At 43.3% G+C, this 17972-nt stretch overlaps 1 long non-coding RNA gene across 3 annotated transcripts in view; it reads left to right on the forward strand.

The window, feature by feature from the left end:
• Nucleotides 1-17972, forward strand: part of LOC125963348 (uncharacterized) — a 510776-nt gene that overhangs the window by 101128 nt on the left and 391676 nt on the right. The window contains exon 2 of one of the 3 annotated variants that reach the window (XR_007475176.1): nucleotides 15119-15190. The exons of the other annotated variants lie outside the window; for them this stretch is intronic. This is a non-coding gene — a long non-coding RNA (uncharacterized LOC125963348). The remainder of the gene's footprint in view (nucleotides 1-15118; nucleotides 15191-17972) is intronic. 3 annotated transcript variants of the gene reach the window in all.

A 17972-nucleotide genomic window follows, 5' to 3' on the forward strand; every position in this document is an offset into this window, starting at 1 on the left:
TATGCGTTTTTTCCTGAATATATTCAGGAAAAAACGCATACGCCCTTTTTGGCCAACCAAGCAAGCTTGCAAAGGAAATCTGCACTACAATGAAGTCTCACTTCCCCCCGGTCAAAAGGGCCATATGAAAAAGTGTAAAATCCAGAAAGGCGGGACAGGCCATGGAGAACTGGGAGCCTTGTTATGCTGATGGGCGGGATGTAAATTGCCAACAGCCACTCGGGAGAAGTGTATGGTGTTTCCTGAAACATCTAAAAAACAAAACAACAGAGCCTAGGGCACTTCCGCTTATGGTCCTATAGCTTAGAGAAACTAAAATCAAAAAGACGCAGCGAACCCAAAGTTTGGGACAGCTCTGTTTACAAGAACTTCCTTTACGGTACTACTTCAATATCACAGAAAGTGAAAAATGGATAAAGAATTTGTGGTACTTATGTACAATGGAATATCACTCAGCAATGAAATCTATGTCATCAGGCCCGTAGCAGCATAATGAGTGGATTCAGGTATGATGATTCTAACTGAAATAAGTCACACAGAAAAAGAAACATCATAAGATATCACTAATACACGGAATGTAAACTTGGCTACACAGGAACTGAATTACAAAACAGAACAGGGTTTCAAATTTAGAAAAGCAACTTATGCTTGCTTAAGGGGAAAGGTGAGTTGGGGTGCTGCATAAAACCAGAGATTGAAATGAGCACAGATAATGTTCCTTAAGCCAAATATGTAATAGACAAGAGCTACTCCTTGCTCAACGAAATGGACCAAAAACCCCATATTAAACGCCTAAGAATGTACCTGACTAGTAAGTATCTTAAAACCTATGGATTGCTATGTCTCTGAAAGAGAATCAAGCGTGTGTACAGGGGCATAAACGCAGCAGTGATAGGATTGGAGAGGTTCGCTGAGCAAATGAAGACCCTTTGAAATCATATTGCTTGGTACCCATTCCACGGGTCTCAACTCTCCAGGTTTAAGGGATTCTTCCTTCACCTAAAACATGCATGTGGAACCCACAGTATGATCAACCGTGTGATCGGGAGACGTGTTCCAATATGTCTCAGTTCTCGTCCCTGGTACTCGGGTGCAGTATTCCAGACGCTTTACTAACACTCTCCCGACTTGGAGAGTCAGTGCCTTTAACCTCCTGTTTGGCCCAGTTAGCAATTTCTGCGGAAGATGAGCAGGAATAGGGAGAACCAATGAGAGACTAGCTGGAGGTGTCTGGACGGGCAAATTTAACTCTCATTTCCCACCAGGAAGAGGAATTAACCAAAGGCTCAGCGTGCCGTGCCGGAACCAGATTATGGCCTGAAGCAATCCTGCGGTGTTGCGGCCAGCTCACAAGAAAGCGAGTTGAAGAAAGGAGCTCAGGGGCACAGTAATTCACAAACCTGCAGAGTTATAAATGACAGCTATCATCCAAAAATATACTGAAGTAAGGATGCCAAGAGGACTTGAAAGCGGGGCAGAATTGCAGGAAAGCGATTTCAGGAGGTAGACTGGAAGTGCATTTAAAGCATAGGAAAAGAGGCAGAACGTCGACAATGATGCACTTGGCCAAAAAGGGCGTATGCGTTTTTTCCTGAATATATTCAGGAAAAAAACGCATACGCCCTTTTTGGCCAACCAAGCAAGCTTGCAAAGGAAATCTGCACTACAATGAAGTCTCACTTCCCCCCGGTCAAAAGGGCCATCTGAAAAAAGTGTAAAATCCAGAAAGGCAGGACAGGCCATGGAGAACTGGAAGCCTTGTTATGCTGATGGGCGGGATGTAAATTGCCAACAGCCACTCAGGAGAAGTGTATGGTGTTTCTTGAAACATCTAAAAAACAAAGCAACAGAGCCTAGGGCACTTCCACTTATGGTCCTATAGCTTAGGGAAATTAAAATCAAAAAGACACAGCCACCCCAAAGTTTGGGATGGCTGTGTTTACAACAACCTCGTTTACGGTACAAGTTCAATATCGCAGAAACCGAAAAATGGATAAAGAAGTTGTGGTACTTACGTACAATGCAATATCACTCAGCAATGAAATCTATGTCATCAGGCCCGTAGCAGCATAATGAGTGGATTCAGGTATGATGATTCTAACTGAAATAAGTCACACAGAAAAAGAAACATCATAAGATATCACTAATACACGGAATGTAAACTTGGCTACAAAGGAACTGAATTACAAAACAGAACAGGGTCTCAAATTCAGAAAACCAACTTATGCTTGCTTAAGGGGAAAGGTGAGTTGGGGTGCTGCATAAAACCAGAGATTGAAATGAGCACAGATAAAGTTCCTTAAGCCAAATATGTAATAGAAAAGAGCTACTCCTTGCTCAACGAAATGGACGCAAAACCCCATATTAAACGCCTAAGAATGTACCTGACTAGTAAGCATCTTAAAACCTATGGATTGCTATGTCTCCGAAGGAGAGTCAAGCATGTGTACAGGGGCATAAACGCAGCAGTGATAGGATTGGAGAGGTTCGGTGAGCAAACAAAGACCCTTTGAAGTCATATTGCATGGCACCCATTCAACGGGTCTCAACTCTCCAGGTTTAAGGGATTCTTCCTTCAGCTAAAACATGCATGTGGAACCTAGAGTATGATCAACCGTGTGATCCGGAGATGTATTCCAATATGTCTCAGTTCTCGTCCCCTGGTACTTGGGTGCAACATTCCAGACGCTTTACTAACACTCTCCCGACTTGGAGAGTCAGTGCCTTTAACCTCCTGTTTGGCCCAGTTTGCAATTTCTACAGAAGATGAACAGGAATAGGGAGAACCAATGAGAGACTAGCTGGAGGTGTCTGGACAGGCAAATTTAACTCTCATTTCCCACCAGGAAGAGGAAGTAACCAAAGGCTCAGTGTGCTGTGCCGGAACCAGATTAGGGCCTGAAGCAATCCTGCGGTGTTGCGGCCAGCTCACAAGAAAGCGAGTTGAAGAAAGGAGCTCAGGGACACTGTAATTCACAAACCTGCAGAGTTATAAATGACAGCTATCGTCCAAAAATCTACTGAAGTAAGGCTGCCAAGAGGACTTGAAAACGGGGCAGAATTGCAGGAAACCGATTTCAGGAGGTAGACTGGAATTGCATTTACAGCATAGGAAAAGAGGCAGAACGTCGACAATGATGCACTTGGCCAAAGTGGGCATAAGCGTTTTTTTCTGAATATATTCAGGAAAAAACGCATACGCCCTTTTTGGCCAACCAAGCAAGCTTGCAAAGGAAATCTGCACTACATTCAAGTCTCACTTCCCCCCCAGTCAAAAGGAGCATCTGAAAAAAGTGTAAAATCCAGAAAGGCAGGACAGGCCATGGAGAACTGGGAGCCTTGTTATGCTGATGGGCGGGATGTAAATTGCCAATAGTCACTGGGGAGAAGTGTATGGTGTTTCCTGAAACATCTAAAAAACAAAGCAACAGAGGCTAGGGCACTTCCACTTATGGTCCTATAGCTTAGGGAAATTAAAATCAAAAAGACACAGCCACCCCAAACTTTGGGACGGCTCTGTTTACAAGAACCTCGTTTATGGTACAAATTCAATATCACAGAAAGTGAAAAATGGATAAAGAAGTTGTGGTACTTACATAAATGCAATATCACTCAGCAATGAAATCTATGTCATCAGGCCTGTAAAACATAGAGTGGATTCAGGTATGATGATTCCAACTGAAATAAGTTACACAGAAAAAGAAACATCTTAAGATAACACTAATACACGGAGTGTAAACTTGGATACACAGGAACTGGATTACAAAACAGAACAGGGTCTCAAATTTAGAAAACCAACTTATGCTTGCTTAAGGGGAAAGGTGAGTTCGGGTGCTGCATAAAACCAGAGATTGAAATTAGCACAGATAATGTTTCTTAAGCCAAATATGGAATAGACAAGGGCTACTGCTTGCTCAACGAAATGGACTCAAAACCCCATATTAAACGCCTAATAATGTACCTGACTAGTAAGTATCTTAAAACTTATGGATTGCTATGTCTCTGAAAGAGAATCAAGCGTGAGTACAGGGGCATAAACGCAGCAGTGATAGGATTGGAGAGGTTTGATGAGCAAATGAAGACGCTTTGAAGTCATATTGCATGGTACCCATTCCACGGGTCTCAACTCTCGAAGTTTAAGGGATTCTTCCTTCAGCTAAAAAATGCATGTGGAACACAGAGTGTGATTAACCGTGTGATCGGGAGACGTGTTCTAATATGTCTCAGTTCTTATCCCCTGGTACTCGGGTGCAACATTGCAGATGCTTTACTAACATTCTCCCGACTTGGAGAGACAGTGCCTTTAACCTCCTGTTTGGCCCAGTTTGCAATTTCTGCGGAAGATGAACAGGAATAGGGAGAACCAATGAGAGACTAGCTGGAGGTGTCTGGACGGGCAAATTTAACTCTCATTTCCCACCAGGAAGAGGAATTAACCAAAGGCTCAACCTGCCGTGCCAGAACCAGATTAGGGCCTGAAGCAATCCTGCCGTGTTGCGGCCAGCTCACAAGAAAGCGAGTTGAAGAAAGGAGCTCAGGGGCACTGTAATTCACAAACCTGCAGAGTTATAAATGACAGCTATCTTCCAAAAATCTACTGAAGTAAGGCTGCCAAGAGGACTTGAAAACGGGGCAGAATTGCAGGAAACCGATTTCAGGAGGTAGAACTGATTTGCATTTAAAGCATAGGAAAAGAGGCAGAACGTCGACAATGATGCACTTGCCAAAAAGGGCTTATGCTTTTTTTCCTGAATATATTCAGGAAAGAAAGCATACGCACTTTTTGGCCAACCAAGCAAGCTTGCAAAGGAAATCTGCACTACAATGAAGTCTCACTCCCCCCAGTCAAAAGAGCCAACTGAAAAAAGTGTAAAATCCAGAAAGGCAGGACAGGCCATGGAGAACTGGGAGCCTTGTTATGCTGATGGGCGGGATGTAAATTGCCAACAGCCACTCGGGAGAAGTGTATGGTGTTTCCTGAAACATCTAAAAAACAAAGCAACAGAGCCTAGGGCACTTCCACTTATGGTCCAATAGCTTAGGGAAATTAAAATCAAAAAGACACAGCCACCCCAAAGTTTGGGACGGCTCTGTTTACAAGAACCTCGTTTACGGTACAAGTTCAATATCGCAGAAAGAGAGAAATGGATAAAGAAGATGTGGTACGTATGTACAATGCAATATCACTCAGCAATGAAATCTATGTCATCAGGCCCGTAGCAGCATAATGAGTGGATTCAGGTATGATGATTCTAACTGAAATAAGTCACACAAAAAAAGAAACATCATAAGATATCACTAATACACGGAATGTAAACTTGGCTACACAGGAACTGGATTACAAAACAGAACAGGGTCTCAAATTTAGAAAACCAACTTATGCTTGCTTAAGGGGAAAGGTGAGTTGGGGTGCTGCATAAAACCAGAGATTGAAATGAGCACAGATAAAGTTCCTTAAGCCCAATATGTAATAGACAAGAGCTACTCCTTGCTCAACGAAATGGACTCAACACCCCATATTAAACGCCTACGAATGTACCTGACTAGTAAGTATCTTAAAACCTATGGATCGCTATGTCTCCGAAAGAGAATCAAGAGTGTGTACAGGGGCATAAACGCAGCAGTGATAGGATTGGAGAGGTTCGGTGAGCAAATGAAGACCCTTTGAAGTCATATTGCATGGTACCCATTCCACGGGTCTCAAGTCTCCAGGTTTAAGGGATTCTTCCTTGATCTGAAACATGCATGTGGAACCCAGAGTATGATCAACCGTGTGATCGGGAGACGTGTTCCAATATGTCTCAGTTCTCGTCCCCTGGTACTCGGGTGCAACATTCCAGACGCTTTACTAAAACTCTGCCGACTTGGAGAGTCAGTGCCTTTAACCTCCTGTTTGGCCCAGTTTGCAATTTCTGCAGAAGATGAACAGGAATAGGGAGAACCAATGAGAGACTAGCTGGAGGTGTCTGGACGGGCAAATTTAACTCTCATTTCCCACCAGGAAGAGGAGTTAACCAAAGGCTCAGCGTGCCGTGCCAGAACAAGTTTAGGGCCTGAAGCAATCCTGCGGTGTTGCGGCCAGCTCACAAGAAAGCGACTTGAAGAAAGGAGCTTAGGGACACTGTAATTCACAAACATGCAGAGTTATAAAAGACAGCTATCGTCCAAAAATATACTGAAGTAAGGCTGCCAAGAGGACTTGAAAGCGGGGCAGAATTGCAGGAAACCGATTTCAGGAGGTAGACTGGAATTGCATTTAAAGCATAGGAAAAGAGGCAGAACTTTGAAAATGATGCACTTGGCCAAAAAGGGCGTATGCGTTTTTTCCTGAATATATTCAGGAAAAAAACGCATACGCCCTCTTTGGCCAACGGAGCAAGCTTACAAAGGAAATCTGCACTACAAAGAAGTCTCACATCTCCCCGGTCAAAAGGGCCATGTGAAAAAAGTGTAAAATCCAGAAAGGCAGGACAGGCCATGGAGAACTGGGAGCCTTGTTATGCTGAAGGGCGGGATGTAAATTGCCAACAGCCACTGGGGAGAAGTGTATGGTGTTTCCAGAAACATCTAAAAAACAAAGCAACAGAGCCTAGGACCCTTCCACTTATGGTCCTATAGCTTAGGGAAATTAAAATCAAAAAGACACAGCCACCCCAAAGTTTGGGATGGCTCTGTTTACAAGAACCTCGTTTACGGTACAAGTTCAATATCGCAGAAAGCGAAAAATGGATAAAGAAGATGTGGTACTTACGTACAATGCAATATCACTCAGCAATGAAATCTATGTCATCAGGCCCGTAGCAACATAATGAGTGGATTCAGGTATGATGATTCTAACTGAAATAAGTCACACAGAAAAAGAAACATCATAAGATATCACTAATAAACGGAATGTAAACTTGGCTACAAAGGAACTGAATTACAAAACAGAACAGGGTCTCAAATTCAAAAAACCAACTTATGCTTGCTTAAATGGAAAGGTGAGTTGGGGTGCTGCATAAAACCAGAGATTGAAATGAGCACAGATAAAGTTCCTTAAGCCAAATATGTAATATACAAGAGCTACTCCTTGCTCAACAAAATAGACTCATCTCCCAATATTAAACGCCTAATAATATAATTGACTAGTAAGTATCTTAAAACCTATGGATTGCTATGTCTCCAAAACAGAATCAAGCGTTTGTACAGGGGCATAAACGCAGCAGTGATAGGATTGGAGAGGTTCGGTGAGCAAATGAAGACCCTTTGAAGTCATATTGCATGGAACCCATTCCACGGGTCTCAACTCTCCAGGTTTAAGGGATTTTTCCTTCAGCTAAAACATGCATGTGGAACCCAGAGTATGATCAACCGTGTGATCGGGAGACGTGTTCAAATATGTCTCAGTTGTCGTCCCCTGGTACTTGGGTGCAACATTCCAGATGCTTTACTAAAACTCTCCTGACTTGGAGAGTCTGTGCCTTTAACCTCCTCTTTGGCCCAGTTTGCAATTTCTGCGGAAGATGAAGAGGAATAGGGAAAACCAATGAGAGACTAGCTGGAGGTGTCTGGATGGGCAAATTTAACTCTCATTTCCCACCAGGAAGAGGAATTAACCAAAGGCTCAGCATGCCGTGCCGGAACCAGATTAGGGCCTGAAACAATCCTGCGGTGTTGCGGCCAGCTCACAAGAAAGCGAGTTGAAGAAAGGAGCTCAGGGGCACTGTAATTCACAAACCTGCAGAGTTATAAATGACAGCTATCGTCCAAAAATCTACTGAAGTAAGGCTGCCAAGAGGACTTGAAAGCGGGGCAGAATTGCAGGAAACCGATTTCAGGAGGTAGACTGGAATTCCATTTAAAGCATAGGAAAAGATGCAGAACGTGGACAATGATGCACTTGGCCAGAAAGGGCGTATGTGTTTTTTCCTGAATATATTCAGGAAAAAACGCATACGCCCTTTTTGGCCAACCAAGCAAGCTTGCAAAGGAAATCTGCACTACAATGAAGTCTCACTTCCCCGGGGTCAAAACGGCCATCTGAAAAAAGTGTAAAATCCAGAAAGGCAGGACAGGCGTTGGAGAACTGGGAGCCTTGTTATGCTGATGGGCAGGATGTAAATTGCCAACAGCCACTCGGGAGAAGTGTATCGTGTTTCCTGAAACATCTAAGAAACAAAGCAACAGAGCCTGGGGCACTTCCACTTATGGTCCTATAGCTTAGGGAAATTAAAATCAAAAAGACACAGCCACCCCAAATTTTGGGATGGCTCTGTTTACAAGAACCTCGTTTATGGTACAAGTTCAATATCACAGAAAGTGAAAAATGGATAAAGAAGTTGTGGTACTTACGGACAATGCAATATCACTCAGCAATGAAATCTATGTCATCAGGCCCGTAGCAGCATAATGAGTGGATTCAGGTATGATGAATCTAACTGAAATAAGTCACAAAGAAAAAGAAACATCATAAGATATCACTAATACACGGAATGTAAACTTGGCTACACAGGAACTGGATTATAAAACAGCAGAGGGTCTCAAATTTAGAAAACCAACATATGCTTGCTTAAGGGGAAAGGTGAGTTGGGGTGCTGCATAAAACCAGAGATTGAAATGAGCACAGATAAAGTTCCTTAAGCCAAATTTGGAATAGACAAGAGCTACCCCTTGCTCAATGAAATGGACTCAACACCCCATATTAAACTCCTAAGAATGTAGCTGACTAGTAAGTATCTTAAAACCTATGGATTGCTATGTCTCTGAAAGAGAATCAAGCGTGAGTACAGGGGCATAAACGCAGCAGTGATAGGATTGGAGAGGTTCGGTGAGCAAATGAAGACCCTTTGAAGTCATATTTAATGGTACCCATTCCACGGGTATCACGTCTCCTGGTTTAAAGGTTTCTGCCTTCAGCTAAAACATGCATGTGGAACACATAGTATGATCAACTGTGTGATTGGGAGACGTGTTCCAATATGTCTCAGTTCTCATCCCCTGGTACTCAGGTACAACATTCCAGGTGCTTTACTAATACTCTCCCGACTTGGACAGTCAGTGTCTTTAACATCCTGTTTGGCCCAGTTTGCAATTTCTGCGGTAGATGAACAGGAATAGGGAGAACCAATGAGAGACTAGCTGGAGGTGTCTGGACGGGCAAATTTAACTCTCATTTCCCACCAGGAAGAGGAATTAACCAAAGGCTCAGCATGCCGTGCCGGAACCAGTATAGGGCCTGAAGCAATCCTGCGGTGTTGCGTCCAGCTCACAAGAAAGCGAGTTGAAGAAAGGAGCTCAGGGGCACTGTAATTCACAAACCTGCAGAGTTATAAATGACAGCTATCATCCAAAAATATACTGAAGTAAGGCTGCCAAGAGGACTTGAAAGCGGGGCAGAACTGCAGGAAACCAATTTCAGGAGGTACACTGGAATTGCATTTAAAGCATAGGAAAAGAGGCAAAACGTCGACAATGATGCACTTGGCCAAAAAGGGCGTATGCGTTTTTTCCTGAATATATTCAGGAAAAAACGCATACGCCCTTTTTGGCCAACCAAGCAAGCTTGCAAAGGAAATCTGCACTACAATGAAGTCTCACTTCCCCCCGGTCAAAAGGGCCAACTGAAAAAATTGTAAAATCCAGAAAGGCAGGACAGGCCATGGAGAACTGGGAGCCTTGTTATGCTGATGGGCGGGATGTATATTGCCAACAGCCAAATGGGAGAAGTGTATGGTGTTTCCTGAAACATCTAAAAAACAAAGCAACAAAGCCTAGGGCACTTCCACTTATGGCCCTATAGCTTAGGGAAATTAACATCAAAAAGACACAGCCACCCCAAAGTTTGGGACGGCTCTGTTTACAAGAAACTCGTTTACGGGACAAGTTCAATATCACAGAAAGTGAAAAATGGATAAAGAAGTTGTGGTACTTACGTACAATGCAATATCACTCAGCAATGAAATCTATGTCATCAGGCCCATAGCAGCATAATGAGTGGGCTCAGGTATGATGATTCTAACTGAAATAAGTCACACAGAAAAAGAAACATCATAAGATATCACGAATACACGGAATGTAAACTTGGCTACAAAGGAACTGAATTTCAAAACAGAACAGGGTCTCAAATTTAGAAAACCAACTTATGCTTGCTTAAGGGGAAAGGTGAGTTGGGGTGCTGCATAAAACCAGAGATTGAAATGAGCACAGATAAATTTCCTTAAGCCAAATATGGAATAGACAAGAGCTACTCCTTGCTCAACGAAATGGACTCAACACCCCATATTAAACGCCTAAGAATGTACCTGACTAGTAAGTATATTAAAAGCTATGGATTGCTATGTCTCCGAAAGAGAATCAAGCGTGTGTACAGGGGCATAAACGCAGCAGTGATAGGATTGGAGAGGTTCGGTGAGCAAATGAAGACCCTTTGAAATCATATTGCATGGTACCCATTCCACGGGTCTCAACTCTCCAGGTTTAAGGGATTCTTCCTTCAGCTAAATCATGCATGTGGAACCCAGAGTATGATCAACCATGTGATCGGGAGACGTGTTCCAATATGTCTCAGTTCTCGTCCCCTGGTACTCGGGTGCAACATTCCAGATGCTTTACTAACACTCTCCCGACTTGGAGAGTCAGTGCCTTTAACCTCCTGTTTGGCCCAGTTTGCAATTTCTGCGGAAGATGAACAGGAATAGGGAAGACCAATGAGAGACTAGCTGGAGGTGTCTGGACGGGCCAATTGAACTCTCATTTCCCACCAGGAAGAGGAATTAACCAAAGGCTCAGTGTGCCGTACCGGAACCAGATTAGGGCCTGAAGCAATCCTGCGGTGTTGCGGCCAGCTCACAAGAAAGCGAGTTGAAGAAAGGAGCTCAGGGGCACTGTAATTCACAAACCTGCAGAGTTATAAATGACAGCTATCGTCCAAAAATATACTGAAGTAAGGCTGCCAAGAGGACTTGAAAGCTGGGCAGAATTGCAGGAAACCTATTTCAGGAGGTAGACTGGAATTACATTTAAAGCATAGGAAAAGCGACAGAACGTCAACAATGATGCACTTGGCCAAAAAGGGCGTATGCGTTTTTTCCTGAATATATTCAGGAAAAAACGCATACGCCCTTTTTGGCCAACCAAGCAAGCTTGAAAAAGAAATCTGCACTACAATGAAGTCTCACTTCCCCCCGGTCAAAAGGGCCATCTGGAAAAAGTGTAAAATCCAGAAAGGCAGGACAGGCCATGGAGAACTGGGAGCCTTGTTATGCTGATGGGCGGGATGTAAATTGCCAACAGCCACTGGGGAGAAGTGTATGGTGTTTCCTGAAACATCTAAAAAACAAAGCAACAGAGCCTAGGGCACATCCACTTATGGCCCTATAGCTTAGGGAAATTAAAATCAAAAAGACACAGCCACCCCTAAATTTGGGATGGCTCCGTTTAAAAGAAACTCGTTTACGGAACTAGTTCAATAACGCAGAAAGTGAAAAATGGATAAAGAAGTTGTGGTACTTACATACAATGCAATATCACTCAGCAATGAAATCTATGTCATCAAGCCCATAGCAGCATAATGAGTGGATTCAGGTATGATGATTCTAACTGAAATAAGTCACACAGAAAAAGAAACATCGTAAGATATCACTAACACACGGAATGTAAACTTAGCTACACAGGAACTGAATTACAAAACAGAACAGGGTCTCAAATTTCGAAAACCAACTTATGCTTGCTTAAGGGGAAAGGTGAGTTGGGGTGCTGCATAAAACCAGAGATTGAAATGAGCACAGATAAAGTCCCTTAAGCCAAATATGTAACAGAGAAGAGCTACTCGTTGCTAAACGAAATGGACTCAACACCCCATATTAAACGCCTAAGAATGTACCTGACTAGTAAGTATCTTAAAACCTATGGATTCCTATGTCTCCGAAAGAGAATCAAGCATGTGTACAGGGGCATAAACGCAGCAGTGATAGTATTGGAGAAGTTCGGTGAGCAAATGAAGACCCTTTGAAGTCATATTGCATGGTACCTATTCCACGGGTCTCAACTCTCCAGGTTTAAGGGATTCTTCCTTCAGCTAAAACATGCATGTGGAACCCAGAGTATGATCAACCGTGTGATCGGGAGACGTGTTCAAATATGTCTCAGTTTTCGTTCCTGGTACTCGGGTGCAACATTCCAGACGCTTTACTAACACTCTCCCGACTTGGAGAGTCAGTGGCTTTAACCTCCTGTTTGGCCCAGTTTGCAATTTCTGCGGAAGATGAACACGAATAGGGAGAACCAATGAGACACTAGATGGAGGTGTCTGGACGGGCAAATTTAACTCTCATTTCCCACCAGGAAGAGGAATTAACCAAAGGCTCAGCATGCAATGCCGGACCAGATTAGGGCCTGAAGCAATCCTGCGGTGTTGCGGCCAGCTCACAAGAAAGCGAGTTGAAGAAAGGAGCTCAGGGGCACTGTAATTCACACACCTGCAGAGTTATAAATGACAGCTATCGTCCAAAAATATACTGAAGTAAGGCTGCCAAGAGGACTTGAAAGCGGGGCAGAATTGCAGGAAACCGATTTCAGGAGGTAGACTGGAATTGCATTTAAAGCATAGGAAAAGAGGCAGAACGTGCACAATGATGACTTGGCCAAAAAGGGCGTATGCTTTTTTTCCTGAATATATTCAGGAAAAAACGCATACGCCCTTTTTGGCCAACCAAGCAAGCTTGCAAAGGAAATCTGCACTACAATGAAGTCTCACTTCCCCCGGGTCAAAAGGGCCATCTGAAAAATGTGTAAAAACCAGAAAGGCAGGACAGGCCATGGAGAACTGGGAGCCTTGTTATGCTGTTGGGCGGGATGTAAATTGCCAACAGCCACTGGGGAGAAGTGTATGGTGTTTCCTGAAACCTCTAATAAACAAAGCAACAGAGCCTAGGGCACTTCCACTTATAGTCCTATAGCTTCCGGAAATTAAAATCAAAAAGACACAGCCACCCCAAAGTTTGGGACGGCTCTGTTTACAAGAACCTCGTTTACGGTACAAGTTCAGTATCACAGAAATTGAAAAATGGATAAAGAAGTTGTGGTACTTACGTAGAATGCAATATCACTCAGCAATGAAATCTATGTCCTCAGGCCCGTAGCAGCATAATGAGTGGATTCAGGTATCATGATTCTAACTGAAATAAGTCACACAGAAAAAGAAACATCATAAGATATCACTAATACACGGAATGTAAACTTGGCTATACAGGAACTAGATTACAAAACAGAACAGGGTCTCAAATATAGAAAACCAACTTATGCTTGCTTAAGGGGAATGTTGAGTTGAGGTGCTGCATAAAACCAGAGATTGAAATGAGCACAGATAAAGTTCCTTAAGCCAAATATGTAATAGACAAGAGCTACTCCTTGCTCAACGAAATGGACTCAACACCTCATATTAAACGCCTAAGAATGTACCTGACTAGTAAGTATCTTAAAAGCTATGGATTGCTATGTCTCCGAAAGAGAATCAAGCGTGTGTACAGGGGCACAAACCCAGCAGTGATAGGATTGGAGAGGTTCGGTGAGCAAATGAAGACCCTTTGAAGTCATATTGCATGGTACCCATTCCACGGGTCTCAACTCTCCAGGTTTAAGGGATTCTTCCTTCAGCTAAAACATGCATGTGGAACCCAGAGTATGATCAACCGTGTGATCGGGAGACGTGTTGAAATATGTCTCAGTTCTCGTCCCCTGGTACTCGGGTGCAACATTCCAGACGCTTTACTAACACTCTCCCGACTTGGAGAGTCAGTGCCTTTAACCTCCTGTTTCGCCCAGTTTGCAATTTCTGCGGAAGATAAACAGGAATAGGGAGAACCAATGAGAGACTAGCTGGAGGTGTCTGGACGGTCAAATTTAACTCTCATTTCCCACCAGGAAGAGGAATTAACCAAAGGCTCAGCGTGCCATGTCGGAATCAGATTAGGGCTTGAAGCAATCCTGCGGTGTTGCGGTCAGCTCACAAGAAAGCAATTTGAAGAAAGGAGGTCAGGGGCACTGTAATTCACAAACCTGCAGAGTTATAAATGACAGCTATCGTCCAAAAATATACTGAAGTAAGGTTGCCAAGAGGACTTGAAAGCGGGGCAGAATTGCAGGAAACCGATTTCAGGAGGTAGACTGGAATTGCATTTAAAGCATAGGAAAAGAGGCAGAACGTGCACAATGATGCACTTGGCCAAAAAGGGCGTATGCGTTTTTTCCTGAATATATTCAGGAAAAAACGCATACGCCCTTTTTGGCCAACCAAGCAAGCTTGCAAAGGAAATCTGCACTACAATGAAGTCTCACTTCCCCCCGGACAAAAGGGCCATCTGAAAAAAGTGTAAAATCCAGAAAGGCAGAACAGGCCATGGAGAACTGGGAGCCTTGTTATGCTGATGGGCGGGATGTGAACTGCCAACAACCACTCGGGAGAAGTGTATGGTGTTTCCTGAAACATCTAAAAAACAAAGCAACAGAGCCTAGGGCACTTCCACTTATGGTCCTATAGCTTAGGGAAATTAAAATCAAAAAGACACAGCCACCCCAAAGTTTGGGACGGCTCTGTTTACAAGAACCTCATTTACGGTACAAGTTCAATATCGCAGAAAGTGAGAAATGGATAAACAAGAAGTGGTACTTACGTACAATGCAATATCACTCAGCAATGAAATCTATGTCATCAGGCCCGTAGCAGCATAATGAGTGGATTCAGGTATGATGATTCTAACTGAAATAATTCACACAGAAAAAGAAACATCATAAGATATCACTAATACACGGAATGTAAACTTGGCTACACAGGAACTCGATTACAAAACAGAACAGGGTCTCAAATGTAGAAAACCAACTTATGCTTGCTTAAGGGGAAAGGTGAGTTGGGGTGCTGCATAAAACCAGAGATTGAAATGAGCACAGATAAAGTTCCTTAAGCCAAATATGTAATAGACAAGAACTACTCCTTGCTCAACGAAATGGGCTCAACACCCCGTATTGAACGCCTAAGAATGTAGCTGACTAGTAAGTATCTTAAAACTTATGGATTGCTATGTCTCCAAAACAGAATCAAGCATGCGTACAGTGGCAAAAACGCAGCAGTGATAGGATTGGAGAGGTTCGGTGAGCAAATGAAGACCCTTTGAAGTCATATTGCATGGTACCCATTCCACGGGTTTCAACTCTCCAGGTTTAAGGGATTCTTCCTTCAGCTAAAACATGCATGTGGAACCCAGAGTATGATCAACCGTGTGATCGGGCGACGTGTTCCAATATGTCTCAGTTCTCGTCCCCTGGTAATCGGTTGCAAAATTCCAGATGCTTTACTAACACTCTCCCGACTTGGAGAGTCAGTGCCTTTAACCTCCTGTTTGGCCCAGTTTGTAAATTCCGCGGAAGATGAACAGGAATAGGGAGAACCAATGAGAGACTAGCTGGAGGTGTCCGGACGGGAAAATTTAACTCTCATTTCCCACCAGGAAGAGGAATTAACCAAAGGCTCAGCATGCCGTGCCGGAACCAGATTAGGGCCTGAAGCAATCCTGCGGTGTTGCGGCCACCTCAGGAGAAAGCGAGCTGAAGAAAGGAGCTCAGGGGCACTGTAATTCACAAACCTGCAGAGTTATAAATGACAGCTATCGTCCAAAAATATACTGAAGTAAGGCTGCCAAGAGGACTTGAAAGCGGGGCAAAATTGCAGGAAACCGATTTCAGGAGGTAGACTGGAATTGCATTTAAAGCATAGGAAATGAGGCAGAACGTCCACAATGATGCACTTGGGCAAAAAGGGCGTATGCGTTTTTTCCTGAATATATTCAAGAAAAAAAGCATACGCACATTTTCGCCAACCAATCAAACTTGCAAAGGAAATCTGCACTACAATGAAGTCGCATTTCCCCCCAGTCAAATGGGCCATCTGAAAAAAGTGTAAAATCCAGAAAGGCAGGACAGGCCATGGAGAACTGGGAGCCTTGTTATGCTGATGGGCGGGATGTAAATTGCCAACAGCCACTCAGGAGAAGTGTATGGTGTTTCCTGTAACATCGAAAAAACAAAGCAACAGAGCCTAAGGCAGTTCCACTTATGGTCCTATAGCTTAGGGAAATTGAAATCAAAAAGACACAGCCACCCCAAAGTTTGGGACAGCTCTGTTTACAAGAACCTCGTTTATGGTACAAGTTCAATATCTCAGAAAGTGAAAACTGGATAAAGAAGTTGTGGTACTTACGTACAATGCAATATCAATCAGCAATGAAATCTATGTCATCAGGCCTGTAAAGCATAGAGTGGATTCAGGTATGATGATTCTAACTGAAATAAGTCACACAGAAAAAGAAACATCATAAGATAACACTAATACACGGTGTGTAAACTTGGCTACACAGGAACTGGATTACAAAACAGAACAGGGTCTCAAATTTAGAAAACCAACTTATGCTTGCTTAAGGGGAAAGGTGAGTTGGGGTGCTGCATAAAACCAGAGATTGAAATGAGCACAGATAAAGTTCCTTAAGCCAAATATGTAATAGACAAGGGCTACTCCTTGCTCAACGAAATGGACTCAAAACCCCATATTAAACGCCTAAGAATGTACCTGACTAGTAAGTATCTTAAAACTTATGGATTGCTATGTCTCTGAAAGACAATCAAGCGTGAGTACAGGGGCATAAACGGAGCAGTGATAGGTTTGGAGAGGTTCAGTGAGCAAATGAAGACCCTTTGAAGTCATATTGCATGGTACCCATTCCACGGGTCTCAACTCTCCAAGTTTAAGGGATTCTTCCTTCAGCTAAAAAATGCATGTGGAACACAGAGTGTGATCAACCGTGTGATCGGGAGATGTGTTCTAATATGTCTCAGTTCTCATCCCCTGGTACTCGGGTGCAAAATTGCAGACGCTTTACTAACATTCTCCCGACTTGGAGAGACAGTGCCTTTAACCTCCTGTTTGGCCCAGTTTGCAATTTCTGCGGAAGATGAACAGGAATAGGGAGAACCAATGAGAGACTAGCTGGAGGTGTCTGGACGGGCAAATTTAACTCTCATTTCCCACCAGGAAGAGGAATTAACCAAAGGATCAGCATACCGTGCCGGAAACAGATTAGGGCCTGAAGCAATCCTGCGGTGTTGCGGCCAGCTCACAAGAAAGCGAGTTGAAGAAAGGAGCTCAGGGGCACTGTAATTCACAAACCTGCAGAGTTATAAATGAGAGCTATTGTCCAAAAATATACTGAAGTAAGGCTGCCAAGAGGACTTGAAAGCGGGGCAGAATTGCAGGAAACCGATTTCAGGAGGTAGAGTGGAATTGCATTTAAAGCATAGGAAAAGAGGCAGAACGTCCACAATGATGCACTTGGCCAAAAAGGGCGTATGCGTTTTTTCCTGAATATATTCAGGAAAAAACGCATATGCCCTTATTGGCCAACCAAGCAAGCTTGCAAAGGAAATCTGCACTACAATGAAGTCTCACTTCCCCCGGGTCAAAAGGGCCATCTGAAAAAAGTGTAAAATCCAGAAAGGCAGGACAGGCCATGGAGAACTGTGAGCCTTGTTATGCTGATGGGCGGGATGTAAATTGCCAACAGCTACTCAGGAGAAGTGTATGGTGTTTCCTGAAACATCTAAAAAACTGAGGAACAGAGCCTAGGGCACTTCCACTTATGGTCCTATAGCTTAGGGAAATTAAAATCAAAAAGACACAGCCACCCCAAAGTTTGGGACAGCTCTGTTTACAAGAACCTCATTTACGGTACAAGTTCAATATCACAGAAAGCGAAAAATGGATAAAAAAGTTGTGGTACTTATGTACAATGCAATATCAATCAGCAATGAAATCTATGTCATCAGGCCTGTAAAGCATAGAGTGGATTCAGGTATGATGATTCTAACTGAAATAAGTCACACAGAAAAAGAAACGTCATAAGATATCACTAATACACGGAATGTAAACTTGGCTACACAGGCACTGAATT

Source organism: Orcinus orca, unplaced genomic scaffold (assembly GCF_937001465.1).
Source record: "Orcinus orca unplaced genomic scaffold, mOrcOrc1.1 scaffold_23, whole genome shotgun sequence".
Lineage (NCBI taxonomy): Eukaryota > Metazoa > Chordata > Mammalia > Artiodactyla > Delphinidae > Orcinus > Orcinus orca.